Source organism: Carcharhinus amblyrhynchos, unplaced genomic scaffold (assembly GCF_965287045.1).
Source record: "Carcharhinus amblyrhynchos unplaced genomic scaffold, sCarAmb.v2.hapA scaffold_79, whole genome shotgun sequence".
In the NCBI taxonomy this organism is placed as follows: Eukaryota; Metazoa; Chordata; class Chondrichthyes; order Carcharhiniformes; family Carcharhinidae; genus Carcharhinus; species Carcharhinus amblyrhynchos.
Window position 1 is genome coordinate 624015 of NW_027649819.1, and position 13690 is coordinate 637704.

General features: G+C 44.7%; 2 non-coding genes across 2 annotated transcripts; one reads left to right on the plus strand and one right to left on the minus strand.

Moving 5' to 3' along the window:
* Positions 1 to 7710: 7710 nt before the first annotated feature.
* trnai-aau (transfer RNA isoleucine (anticodon AAU)) lies at positions 7711 to 7784 on the minus strand. Its single transcript has one exon. It is a non-coding gene; the product is annotated as a tRNA-Ile (tRNA).
* A 5420-nt stretch (positions 7785 to 13204) lies between these two features.
* On the plus strand, positions 13205 to 13278 carry trnat-agu (transfer RNA threonine (anticodon AGU)). Its single transcript has one exon. It is a non-coding gene; the product is annotated as a tRNA-Thr (tRNA).
* Positions 13279 to 13690: the final 412 nt, after the last annotated feature.

Genomic DNA, 13690 nt, shown 5'->3' on the forward strand with positions numbered 1-13690 from the left:
ATTGAAAAGCTTCCCACCCACTCTGTACTTGAGGCTGATTCCAGCAACACTGTCCTGGAAGGCATCATTCAGCATGGCAGTAACCATCATGCTGAACAGTGTGGGTGAGAGCACACAGCCCTCTTTGACGCCATTGGTGACCAGGAATGCCACCCGAAAGCTAGTGAATTTACTATCAAATAAATTGGTTGGTCTTGAACCTGGTGTTGTCAGACTTTTGACTGGGAATGCCTCAGATGATTCTCCGCCATCCAATGCTCTGGACATGACGCCATCATGGAACTGGCGTACCATCTGAATGAATTTGGGGGCGGGGTGGGGGGAGGCAGCCGAACTTTGACATGATCCTCCACAGGCCTTGTCGGCTTCCAGTGTCGGAGGCTTTCGCGAGGTCAACAAAGGTTGTGTAGAGCTCGCGATTCTGCTCCTGACACTTCTCAGGGTAATATTCAACGTGTTGACGACATGGCATCGCCAGATCAAAGGTGAGCCAAAATGTTGATGAATTGAACGAACGTTGATCTCAGGTCAAGAAAAGTGTCGGTACAAATACTAAGATTTGCATTTTTTAAAGTTTCATTGCTCGACAGTATTTTTTCCTTTTTTTATAGTTGGAGAACAACACAAATACAATTTGAAGTTAAAAAATTGCGGTAAATTTCCCGTCGGGGAATTGAACCCCGGTCTCTCGCGTGACAGGCGTGGATACTAAACACTATACTAACGAGGAACTGGTAATTAAAGCGACCATACACATTGTACACTTGTTACTTACACTTCCGGAGCGACAACTCAGTTCTGACGAGATCAGTTCTTTTCCCCAATACGGAGAACCATTTCATGCAGCAAACAGCGGCGTTAACTAACTCATTAAGACTTTTGGATTAGCAGGAAAGAGAATGAGATGGACGCATGAAGAAAAAACACAAATCAGGTGGAGACAGAAAGGAGCGTTTGCCGTTCATATCAAACCGCATGTTCTTTTTAATTTTGGAGGAAAGACGGGGTGTCTTGAAGTCTGAACATGCTGGACAATCTCAGCTGCTCTCTCTCCACAGATGATGTCAGACCTGCTGAGTTTTTCCAGCATTTTCATTTGTTGTTTCAGATTCCAGCATCGGCAGTATTTTGCTTTTATCTTGTCAAGAAATGTGTTTTTTTTCTCCAAACCGCTGGAAGTTTCGAAGTGCTTTACAGCTGAAATGCTTTTCTTTAACTATATTGTCTTTTTATTGCCCGAGGTGCAGGTGCAGATTGAGCAAAAACATAAAATGTAGTATCTATCATCGTTTAGAAATTTGTTTTTTCGGGAACAATCAACTTTATCCGCATCCAAAATCCAAAGACTGATGAATGAAAGCTCCGTGAGCCTGACGTGATTTGAACACGCAACCTGCTGAGCTGGAGTGCAGACGCGCTACCGTTGCGCCACAAGCTCACAGCGCGCTGTTTTTTTTACATCCGGGTTATGTTTGGTGAATTCAAAGCTCACACCGGAATTGTTTCCCTCTTTACTTTCTCGGGATTTAAATCGAATGGAAGAGTAACAGCGAACCAAAATTAACAAGAAAGCAGAAACACAACATTATCCTACAGGAGAAATGTGTTCCTTGTTCAAGAGGTGATTAGAAAGAGCTATATTTGTAGGATGAGGTGGCCCAGTGGTTAAGACGATGGCGTGCTAATCCCATGCTCTGTACGCATGGGTTCGGTGAAGGGAAGTGTTAAATTAAAAGCGGAGGAATTTAGAGTAGCTAAGAGTAGTGGGCGAGATAAGGATTGGGAGAGGTTTAAATGTCGACAAAGAAGTTGATAAAGAAGGGTAGGAGAAAGTATGAAGCTGGGCTAGCGCTTAATATAAAAAAGGAGAGCAAGAGTTTTTATAAATATATAAAAAGGAAGAGGCTGGCTCGGGTGAATGTTGGTCCTTTAGAGGATGAGAAAGGGGACCTAGTGGTAGGGGATGAGGATATGGCTAAGGTATTGAATAACTTTTTTGTTTCTGTCTTCACGGAGGAGGACATGAATAATTTGCCGGGTGTTAGCGACGGAAAGGTGGTAGGACTGGAGGGTCTTAATGACATTACTGTTACTAGAGAGGCGGTGCCCGACAGACTGGAGGGGCTGATTGTGGACAAGTCCCCAGGACCGGATGGAATGCATCCGAGGGTTCTGAAAGAAATGGCGGAGGTGATAGTGGATGCCTTGGTGGTTATTTTCCAGACGTCGCTGGATTCCGGGGAAGTGCCGGATGATTGGAAAACGGCTAATGTTACGCCGTTGTTTAAGAAGGGTGCCAGGCAAAAGGCGTGGAATTATAGGCCGGTTTGTTTAACGTCTGTGGTGGGTAAAATGTTAGAATCTGTCATTAAGGAGGAAATTGCGAGGCATCTTGAAGGGAATTGCTTGATAGAGCAGACGCAGCACGGTTTCATTAAAGGGAAGTCGTGTCTGACAAATTTACTGGAGTTCTATGAGGATGTGTCTAGGGCGGTGGATAGAGGAGAGCCGGTGGATGTGGTCTTTCTAGATTTTCAGAAGGCGTTTGACAAAGTACCTCACAAGAGGTTATTGCAGAAGGTCGAGGGACATGGAGTTGGGGGTAGGGTGTTAGCGTGGATAGAGGATTGGTTGTCAAATAGGAGGCAGAGAGTGGGGGTCAACGGGTGCTATTCGGATTGGCGGATGGTGACTAGTGGAGTGCCCCAGGGGTCGGTGCTGGGGCCTCAGCTTTTTACCATTTATATAGATGATCTGGAGGAGGGAACCGAGTGTAGGGTGTCGAAATTTGCTGATGACACCAAGATAGGGGGAACGGCAAATTGTGCGGAGGGTGTGGAGAGTCTGCAGAAGGATCTAGATAGGCTGGGCGAATGGGCCAGGAAATGGCAAACGGAATTTAATGTTGGCAAGTGTGAGGTGGTCCACTTTGGTAGGAAGAATGGTAGGAAGGACTATTACTTACGTGGCGAAAAACTGCAGCAGGCGACGGTGCAGAGGGACCTCGGGGTCCTTGTGCATGAGTCACAAAAACCCAGCTTGCAGGTGCAGCAGGTGGTCAGGAAGGCGAATGGGATGCTGGCCTTCATAGCGAAGGGGATTGAATATAAAAGTAGGGAGGTCTTGCTGCAGCTGTATAGGGCATTGGTGAGGCCGCAGCTGGAGTACTGTGTGCAGTTTTGGGCGCCGCACCTGCGCAAAGATATTTTGGCCTTGGAGGGAGTGCAGAGGAGGTTTACTAGGCTGATACCGGAGTTGAGGGAGTTGAGCTATGAGGAGAGGCTGAATAAACTGGGCTTGTACTCGTTAGAGTTTAGAAGAATGAGGGGAGATCTCATTGAGACTTATAAGATGATGAATGGGATGGATAGGATAGAGGTGGAGAGACTCTTCCCGCTCAAAAAAGACAGTAGGACTAGGGGGCACAGCCTCAAGATAAAAGGGGGGCGGTTTAGAACGGAGTTGAGGAGGAACTTCTTCACTCAAAGGGTGGTGAATCTCTGGAATTCTCTGCCCGTTGAAGTGGTGGAGGCTGCCTCGCTAAATATTTTTAAGACGCGGGTTGATGGGTTTTTGATAAGCGAGGGGATTAAGGGTTATGGGGAGAAAGCGGGAAAGTGGAACTGAGCCGCGACAGATCAGCCATGATCTTATTGAATGGCGGGGTACGCTCGAAAGGCTAGATGGCCTACTCCTGCTCCTATTTCTTATGATCTTATGTTCTTATGTTCTAATCCCACTTTCGTCGATAATGTATCTTCTGTGTCTCTTTATTGTGAATGAGCTCAATGTGTGAGGTTCCTCGGATGCGGCCTGGGTCAGATTACTGTCAGTGCAGGCTCGATGGGCCGAATGTCCTTCTTTTGCACTGTGGGGACTGTTTGATTTTCGTGGGGGCAGTTTCACTTCTCTGAAAGCATTGATACACCAGTTCCTTATCTAAAAAGCCGACTCCGATGAGTTCCTGACCACAATCTTTGAATATCTCACCAGATAACGATGAGAAGTCCAACGTGTAATTCTTCTGTGCAACAGAGCCACAGCTGCAGCATTTATTCCCCATTCCCATACAACATTGCAGCACACAAACGGGACTTTTGGCCTTTCTTAGCTGTGCCGAACCATTTTTCTGTCTAGTCCCACTTGCCTGCCCCTGAACCATATCCCTCCACACCATTCTCATCCATGAACCCGTCCAAGTTTTTTAATAAATGTTAAAAGTGAGCCCGCATTTACCACTTTATCCAGCAGCTCATTCCACACTCCCAACACTCTTTGTGTGAAGAAGCCTTTCAAATTGCCATTCAAATTGCCTTTTAAAATTATACATGTTACCCGCATACTGACTTTCTGTGATTCTGGACAGAGACAGCCAGATCCCTCTGCCCAGACAGATTTTGAAACTGCTTTCCATCTGCCGAAAGCTATCCAATTCTCCGAGTATATCTAGATCCATCTGGAATATTTTTACATCCTCTTCACAGCCTGCTTTCCCACAAGTTGTGCATTATTCGCAAATTTTGTCCTGTTACACTCCACAAAAGAAAAACAACGTATTTCTTGACAAGATAAAAGTAAAATACTGCCGATGCTGGAATCTGAAACAACAAATGAAATTGCTGGAAAAACTCAGCAGGTCTGACATCATCTGTGGAGAGAGAGCAGCTGAGATTGTCCAGCATGTTCAGCCTTCAAGACACCCCGTCTTTCCTCCAAAATTAAAAAGAACATGCGGTTTGATATGAACGGGAAACGCTCCTTTCTGTCTCCACCTGATTTGTGTTTTTTCTTCATGCATCCATCTCATTCTCTTTCCTGCTAATCCAAAAGTCTCAATGAGTTAGTTAAAGCCGGTGTTTGCTGCATGAAATGGTTCTCCGTCTTGGGGAAAAGAACTGATCTCACCAGAACTGAGTTTCGCTCCGGAAGTGTAAGTGACAAGTGTACAATGTGTATGGTCGCTTTCGCGGTCAACTCCTCGTTAGTATAGTGGTTAGTATCCCCACCGGTCACGCCGGAGGCCGGGGTTCAATTTCCCGACGGGGAGTTCATTGCAATTTTATTATGTCAAATTGTACTTGTGTTGTTCTCTAATTTTGAAAACAGAAACAAAGACTGTCAAGAAATGAAACTTTCAAAAATGCAAATCTTTACATTTGTACGAACACTTTTCCTGACCTGAGATCAACGTTCGTTCAATTCATCAGCATTTTGGTTCACCTTTGATGTGGCGATGCCACATCGTCAACAAGTCGAATATTCCCCTGATATTAGCACAATGTCAATAAATGCTGTGATTTCATATTTTTCAGTTCTATTTTTGGATGATCCACTGATTCCCAGATCCCTGAAAATACAAAGGAAACCCCCAATGTGTTTCAATATTGGAAATACCTATGAGTCTGTGAGTTGTGAAGATTTATGCAGCGCGTGGAATGGAATAGTAATGCATGATTGTAAGAGCAGGAAGGTTCAGTTCGAGCTGGACAACATTTTGGTGAGGCCACCGCTGGAGGACAGTGTGCAGTTCCGGTCAAATCACTTCAGTAAGGATTTCATTCCACTGGAGAGGGTGCAGTGTCCATTTACCAGTGACCAGATCGTAGACTGAGATGGAGAATTTGACCTATGAAGAGAGTCCATGTAGACAACATTCACTGTCCGATTCTCATCAACCATCTTCGTCACTTCCTTGAATCACACATTCATGTTCGTGAGACACGACCTCCCCTTTACAAAACCATGTTGTTTCTCACTAATATGTCCACTCATTTCCAAAGTGGGAAAATATTCTGTCTCGAAGAATCCTCTCCAATAATTTCCAGACCATTGATGTAAAGCTCACCGGCCTGTAATTACCTGGATTATTCGTGTTATCCTTCTTAAACAAAGGAACAACATCGGCGATTCTCCAATTATCTGGGACTTCCTCTGTAGCTAGTCAGAATACAAAGATTTCTCTCAAGGCTCCAACAATTTCCTCCCTTGTCTCTCTCAGTATTTGGGGTATATCCCATCAGACCTATCTTGTCGACCTTAATATTTCTCAAGGGCACCAATGCCTTCCCCGTTTTGATCTCAACATGACTCAAACCACCTGCACATCCTTCCCCAGACTCATCATCATACACGTCGTTTCCGGTCAACACTGACGCAAAGTAATCATTTAATACTTCGCCCATTTACTCTAGCTCCACGCATAGATTCTCTCCCTTGCCCTTGAGTGGGCCAACCCTCTCCCTGGCTACCCTCTTGCTCATTATGTATGTATAAACAGCCCTGGGATTTTCCTTAATCCTGCTGGCCAGTGTTTTTTCGTGACCACTTTTAGTCGATTGTTTCATTATATTTTTCATCTTCCTCATCAGGTTAAGGAGCGGCACTCCAAAAGCTCGTGTTACCAAATAAATCTGTTGGACTTTAACCTGGTGTCGTGATGCTACTTAATGTGCCTGCCCCAGTCCAACGTCGGCAATTCCACGTTGGTCTGTGAGAGAATGGAATTAATACTGTATCTGTCATCCATGATCTGCATACAGATTTGCTCCTTTATCTCTTTCTCACCACACTTCCCTTTTTCCTTCTCTATCACTTCTGATCACATTGTATTGAACAGTAATTGCCTGGTGTTCTATGTGACTGATGGAGTCACTCTGTCGGTGGTACTGTTGGGGACTCAATGTGTATTTGCCAGTTAATGGGAGCTGAGAGTGAATGCGGTGTTCATTCCCTCCCTGCGATGCTCTGCCATTTTGGGATTAATGTTGTAACTGTCCTTCTCGGCCTCTATATGAGGGGACTGGGTTTACTTTTACCTATCAGTCTCTGCAACTGCCTGTGGGATTCATCCTCTAATTGTCAGTCTCTGGCTGTGTAAATCAATGTGCACTCTTTAAATATCAGGGAAGGCAGAAAATTACAGCACAGGAGCAGCCCTTCAGCCCTCTGAGCCTCCGCCGACCATGCTGCCCATGTGAACTAAAACCTCCTTTCAGTCTGTGGCACTGAGCCTGCTTTCTGCTCAATGGGCCGAGTGTTGGCAAGTGGAATTAGTTGGGCAGGCCAGGGCATTTCATGCATCACTGTAGATTCGATGGGCCAAAGGGACTCTTCTACACTATCCTATTCTCTGATACATGGCCTTACAACCCAAGCTTGGAAAATTATGTATTCATAGATAATGTATTTTGGGTGGGTGTCAGTATAAACTGCAGAAATTTGGTTCATGTCTTAAAACTCACAGTTTGTTCTCCCCGCATAGAATTGTTGATATTTCAAACACTTTGTCTGAATTTGTTGTGAATGCTGAAAATGGAGTGACTTTTAGAACACTTCATAGAATCATTGAAACCCGACAGTGCAGAAAGGGGCCATTTGGCCCATCGAATTTGCACTGGCCACAATTCCACTCAAGCCCTTCCCCCATATCCTTACATATTTACCCCTCATCCCTCTGACCCTTCCATCTCAGGACACTAATGGTAAATTTTAACATGGCCAATCAACCTCACCCCCACATCTTTGGACGATGGGATGAAACCGGTGTACCTGCAGGAAAGCCACGCAGATACAAGGAGAATGTGCAAACTCCACACAGGTATTGATCAAAGCCGGGAATCGAGCCAAGCTCCCTGAAGATGTGAAGCAGCAGTGCGGACCACTGTGCGACCGTGCCGTCCAATATATACCAGTTTGAGGAAAAAGGTAAATTGGCCCGTACAGGGATCGAACCCGTGATCTTGGCGTTATTAGCACCACGCTCTAACCAGCTGACCTAACCGGCCAAAGACCACCACACCGCCCAGGGATACTTATCTGGGAGGCAGAGTGGCACAGTGGTCTGTCTCAAATGTTGTTGAGAGTTTTTTTCTTCTCTGCTGTTGTGTGAAATGCTTCCCTGATATTGTGCTTCCGGCTCTGGAACTTTTTTTCCCTTCTGTTCTATTAAGATGTCCCTTTTTTTAAGCAAACGTGTTCCCTGCTGTGTGAAAAGATTCTCCATGAAGCTATCTTTTTGTCAGTAAATTTTTGTGTCTTGTGTTAAGATGTTCTCTCCTCTTGTGTGAAACTTTGGTTGCACCGTGTTGCGTTGTGCTTGGGTTGACTTTGGGGCTGTCTTGTGAGTGCGGCTGAAGAATCTGGCATTGAGGCACCTCCTGACGGTTTGGGCATACATGTCGAGTCGAGGGCAGCGGCCTTCCAGAGGAGTCCAATTCGACTCTTTCCGCTTTGGTTCCTGCACCACGGATCTCTTTGGCTGTCTCGTGGTTTTCACTGTTGGCCTCTTGGTGTTTGCTGAAGAACTCCCGCAGCCTCATTCGCCTGATGAATTCCTTTGTGTCTGCCGAGAGACTTATGGGGCCTATTTGATGGGACTGAAATTTAGACATCAGAGAAAGATACGACAGACAAGAAATGTTCTCATTATATCGAATCTGGGATGGAGGAATATCTAAATACTAAATGTGTTCATCATATCAATTCGAAATCCACCAATGCGCTGCTTTCCTCTGTATTCATCACTTAAATACTAATAAATCAGCAAGGCGATGCTTTTTAATTGGAACTATTGGTAACGTTAGGTATTTTATTTTGAACAAAGTAACATTTTGTGTCATTGTTGCTTAACGGAGTTAGAATTCCATTTTACAACAGTTTAATTATTAGTACAAACCTATTAAAATATATATTACACATACATTTACTTATTTCTGATTGGGGATGGAATATTGGGAGAAACGTGCTTTTCTTCGGAAAATTACTTACCTATATCTGGGTGTACAGGTTTCAATCTCAAAATTTCCCAGTGGTGTCAAACTTGAAAATATTATGAACTTTAGTGTAAAGGATATTGTTAATCTTCAAGATGATATGGACAGGCTGGTGGAATGGGCAGACACGTGACAGACGCAACTTAATTAATGTTAGGAAGTTTGAAGTGATGCATTTTGGTCCGAAGGTCAAGGAGAGATGATATAAAATAAAGGATATGCCTTTAGCCTTCCTAATCCCTATTGCACCTTTGCCATGCCAAGATGCCACAGTCTACTCACCCATCTCAGAACCCACTGAATATCCAGCCTGAAGTCTGCGTTTCACCGTCTGCTTGTGCAGTGACCATTAAACATTTGACACTCCCACTTTCCGATGTACCTTCACTCTGCAACGACTCCCTGCTCCGTCTGACAACTCAGTCAACGTCACACCTTCACTTTGTTCACTGCCCATGGTAGGATTATCCTGCCCAGTCCCCATAGTGTTCCAGCTTGCTCAATTACATTGCCCAGATTGCATACTGTTTCAATTTATCTATTCTACATTAATAATAAATGATACATAGAACCGTCCCTTGATTAAACACTGTCACGTTTCAGTGCTTAGCCGGTGACTTTCATGAAGAGCTGTGTGTGATTCCCGCCTTTATGTTTCTGTACAAATTTAGTCAAAGGAAAGTCATCCGAACATGTTTGCAATTGTCCTTCTCTTCCACAAAGAACTGAGCGTGTGTTGGATACAGTTTCAACAGTAGTTTTAAGAAGATAGAGAATGGATTTACAAATTTAAAATCCAAGGGTGACATCAATGCCTGAAGTGGTTTCCAGGCTGTGGCGACTAGAATAACAATGCACATTCTCAATTTGAACTGGTCAAAATCATAGAATGGAGCATCCATTATGGATGAAAGGAAACTTTAAACTGTGCAGCTGTGCTGTGCTTCAGGAGCTGGTTTTACACAAATCTCCATTATTCAAAACTGTTGCCTCACCTGCTGAGTATTTTCAGCATTTTCTGTTAAAATGGCGGCGCGGGCTTGTAGGGCCGAAAGGCCTGTTTCCTGTGTTGTGTTGTTCTTTATTCTTTGTTCTTTTTCAGATTTCCAGCTTCCAGTTTTTGTGTTGTGTTCTGTGCAGTTGTTTTTACTGCAATTGGGAACAGGTCCTGATCAGCCATGTGACAGATAGAGCAGGGTGTGTCTCCCGGCGATCAAACCTGCGAGATTTACGGAAAATGAGGAAGAGAGAGAGAGAGAGGATCATCCCGTGGCGGACAGATTTCCCGTGTAAAGGAAACAAAGATCTGTATTTTCACAACTGTTTTAAAGACATATGATGTCCCAGCATGACTTGCATTCAATGAACTTCCTCTTAACTGTTCCCGACGTTTTAACGACGAGGTTGCTGAACGTATCAATGGTTTCCTCATTGTCAAAAATCCATATATGAACAAGTAAACTTCCAGTATGCGGTTCTGTGGCGCGTTGGACTTCTACATAATGGCAAATCATCCATTCAAAGGTTGTGGGTCCAAATCCCACCTGAGATGGATTTTGGATCAGTTTAACAGCAAACCAGTTTCTGCCTCATTGATATGATTCACCTTCGGCACCGACATTTCCTGCTCTGCCATCTCTCCATGCTGTTTCTGTTAACCCGGCTCCCAGGGAAACCACTGACTCGAGAATAAATCACAAACCTTTCTTAAAGTTTGACACAACGTTCGCTGGTTGGGTTAGAAACATTCGCATCTTTTTTTCAGCTGGATATTTCGCTTCATTTGGCAGATAAAGATAAAAGAACATACACACGCAATATCAACAACTTACAAATAACTACAATTAATAAATAATTAAGAGTGCTCTGTAACGTTGTGGTCTAATTCTGAATCATCTGCTGCTCTGGTCCTTCGAGTTTCTAGTGGGCTGAGTTTGGAAGGTGCTGGCAGAGAAGCCTTGCTGAGTTGCTGCAGTGCATCGTGTAGATGGTGCACACTGCTGCAATTGTGTGTCGGTAGTGGAGGGAACGATTTTTTATGCGTGGGAACCAAATGAAGTGGGATTCTCTGTCCTGGATGGTGCCAGACTTCTGTACTGCTGTTCAAGTTGCATTCCCCCAGGCAAGTTATCTCAGGAAACCAGGTGCTCCAGTTTCCTCCCACAGTCCAAAGATGAGCAGGTTGAGTGGATTGGCCATGCGAGATTGCCGCTTGGTACCCAAGGTGATGTATAGGAAGATTAGCGGGGTGGATGCGTGGCGCTGCGTGGATACGTCCTATGAGCGATTCGGTACTCGGTACAGACTCGATGGGCTGAATGGTCTCCTTCAGCACAGTGGTGATTGAATTTTTCTAAGGCCGTTTGACTGTGTTCGAAATTGCCTGAGGAAATATTGGAAAGCTGAGCTTGTGCAACTGACAGCATTGGGTTTATTGCAGATGATTTTTTATACACTGCAAGATGATGAAAATACCTGGATCATGTCAATAAATAGTCGAGATATTTGTGGGGAGATGCAAAATATGCTTTTTTTTTTCATCGTTGTCGATCATCCACTGTGAAAGGAAAACACAATAGACTTGCAAGAAATGGACAGTAGGACTGGGGCTGTTAGTGGGGAAGAAACAAGATTCTTGCTGGGAATAAAATCCAGGATCTCCTGCTTAATAGACAGGCACTTCAACCAACTAAGCCACAGAGCCTGTTACTGCTCTGTGTGGGTACAGCGGAATGTTGGAAATACGTTCCAGATCCGGTGGGATTTGTGAACATATCTTTCCAAATAGAGATAGCTCACTTTTCAAATGCAGATCTTTCACGGGAACGGCCGTTTCTCTCTCCACAGATGCCATGGGATCTCAGATAGAGTAAGATTTACAAAATAATGGTTAGAATGCGAGTCTTTACAGGTAATCAAGTGTTAAAGGTACAGACAATGTGAGTGGAGAGAGGGTTAAGCACGGGTTAAAGAGATGTGTATTGTCTCCAGGCAGGACAGTTAGTGAGATTTTGCAAGTCCAGGCAATTCGTGGGGGTTTGAGATGGTGTGGCATGAACCCAAAATCCCGGTTGAGACCGTCCTCATGTGTACGGACCTTCGTTATCAGTCTCTACTCGGCGACTCTGCATTGTCATATGTCATGAAGGCGGCTTTGAGAACGCTTACCTGGAGATCAGAGGCCGAATACCCGTGATCGCTGAAGTGTTCCCCAGCAGGAAGAGAACACAGTTGTCTGATGATTGTCAAGCGGTGTTCATTCATCCGTTGTCGTAGCGTCTGCCTGATCTCCCCAATGAACCATGGCTTGGGGCATCCTTTCCTGCAGCGCATCAGGTAGACAACGTTAGCCGAGCTGCAAGTATATGTAAAATATACCTGGTGGATGGTATTCTCACGTGAGATGATGACATCCGTGTCGATGGTCCGGCATGTCTTGCAGAGGTTGCTGTGGCAGGGTTGTGTGGTGTTGTAGTCACTGTTCTCCTGAAGGCTGGGTAGTCGCCGCGGACACTGGTCTGTTTAAGGTTGTGCAGTTGGTTAAAGGAAAGAAGTGAGGGTGTGGGGGTGGCCGTGGCGAGATGTTCGTCTTCATCAATGACATATTGAAGGCTCTGGAGAAGATGTCGTACCTTCTCCGCTCCGAGGAAATACTGGACAGCGAAGGGTACTCTGTCGGGCATTTCCCATGTTTGTCTTCTGAGGAGATTAGACCATGCAGACGCTACGACAACAGATGAATGAACACCACCCGCCAATCACCAGGCAAGATTGTTATCTTCCTGTTGGGGAACACTTCAGCGGTCAGTTTTCGACCTCTAATCTCCAGGTAAGCATTCTCCAAGGCGGTCTTCACGACATAAGACAACACAGAGTCGCTGAGTAGAGACTGATAGCCAAGTTCTTCACCCAGGGGAACGGCCTCAACCGGGATCTTGGGTTCATGTCACACTATCTATGACCCCCACGATTTGCCTGGACTTGCAACATCTCACTAACTGTCCTGGCTGGAGATAATATATATCTCTTTAACCTGTGCTTCACTCTCTCTCCACTCACATTGTTTGTACCTTTAAGACTTGATGACCCCTAAAGACCCACATTCCACTCATTATTTTGTAAATTGAGTTTGTGTATTTATATACCCTGTTCGTGAACTGAAATCTCACTTACCTGATGAAGGAACAGCGCTCCGAAAGTGAGTGGTTTGCACTATAAAAAAAAAGTTGGACTTTAACCTGTTGTTGTAAGATTGTTTTGTTTTTACTCTATCCTAGATCCCATAGCATCGGTGGAGAGAGAAACAATCGATCCCTTGAAAGGTCTGTATCTGAAAAGTGAACTTTCTCTATTTTTCACAGATACAGTCACAAATACCAAGGGACCTGGAACGTATTTCCAACATTCGGCTGCACGCAAGCCCAGTGGTAGCAGGCTCTGTGGCTTAGTTGGTTAAAGCGCCTGTCTAGTAAACAGGAGACCCTGGGATCAAATCCCAGCAGAGCCTTGTTTCTTTCCCATTGATATTTGTAACAGCGTCATTCGTACTACCCATTGTTTGTTAGTCAGTTTTGTCTTTCCCTTCACAGTGGGTGATCCACAGCGATGAAAAAATATATTTCTACACTCCCCACAAACGATTTATTGAAATGATCCAGATATTTTCATCATCTTGCTGTAAAAAATAACTGCAATAAACCCAATGATGTAAGTTCCACAAGCTCAGCTTTCCAATATTTTCTCAGGGAATTTCGAACACAGTCAAATGGCCTTAGAACCACACAATCCCCACAGTGCTGAAGAAGACCATTCTGCCCATCGAGTCTGTACCGATTCTGACAGAGAATCGCACATAGGACCTATCCTCGCAGCATTTACCCCAGCCCAACACCGACACCGCCACATCTAGGATAGATAAA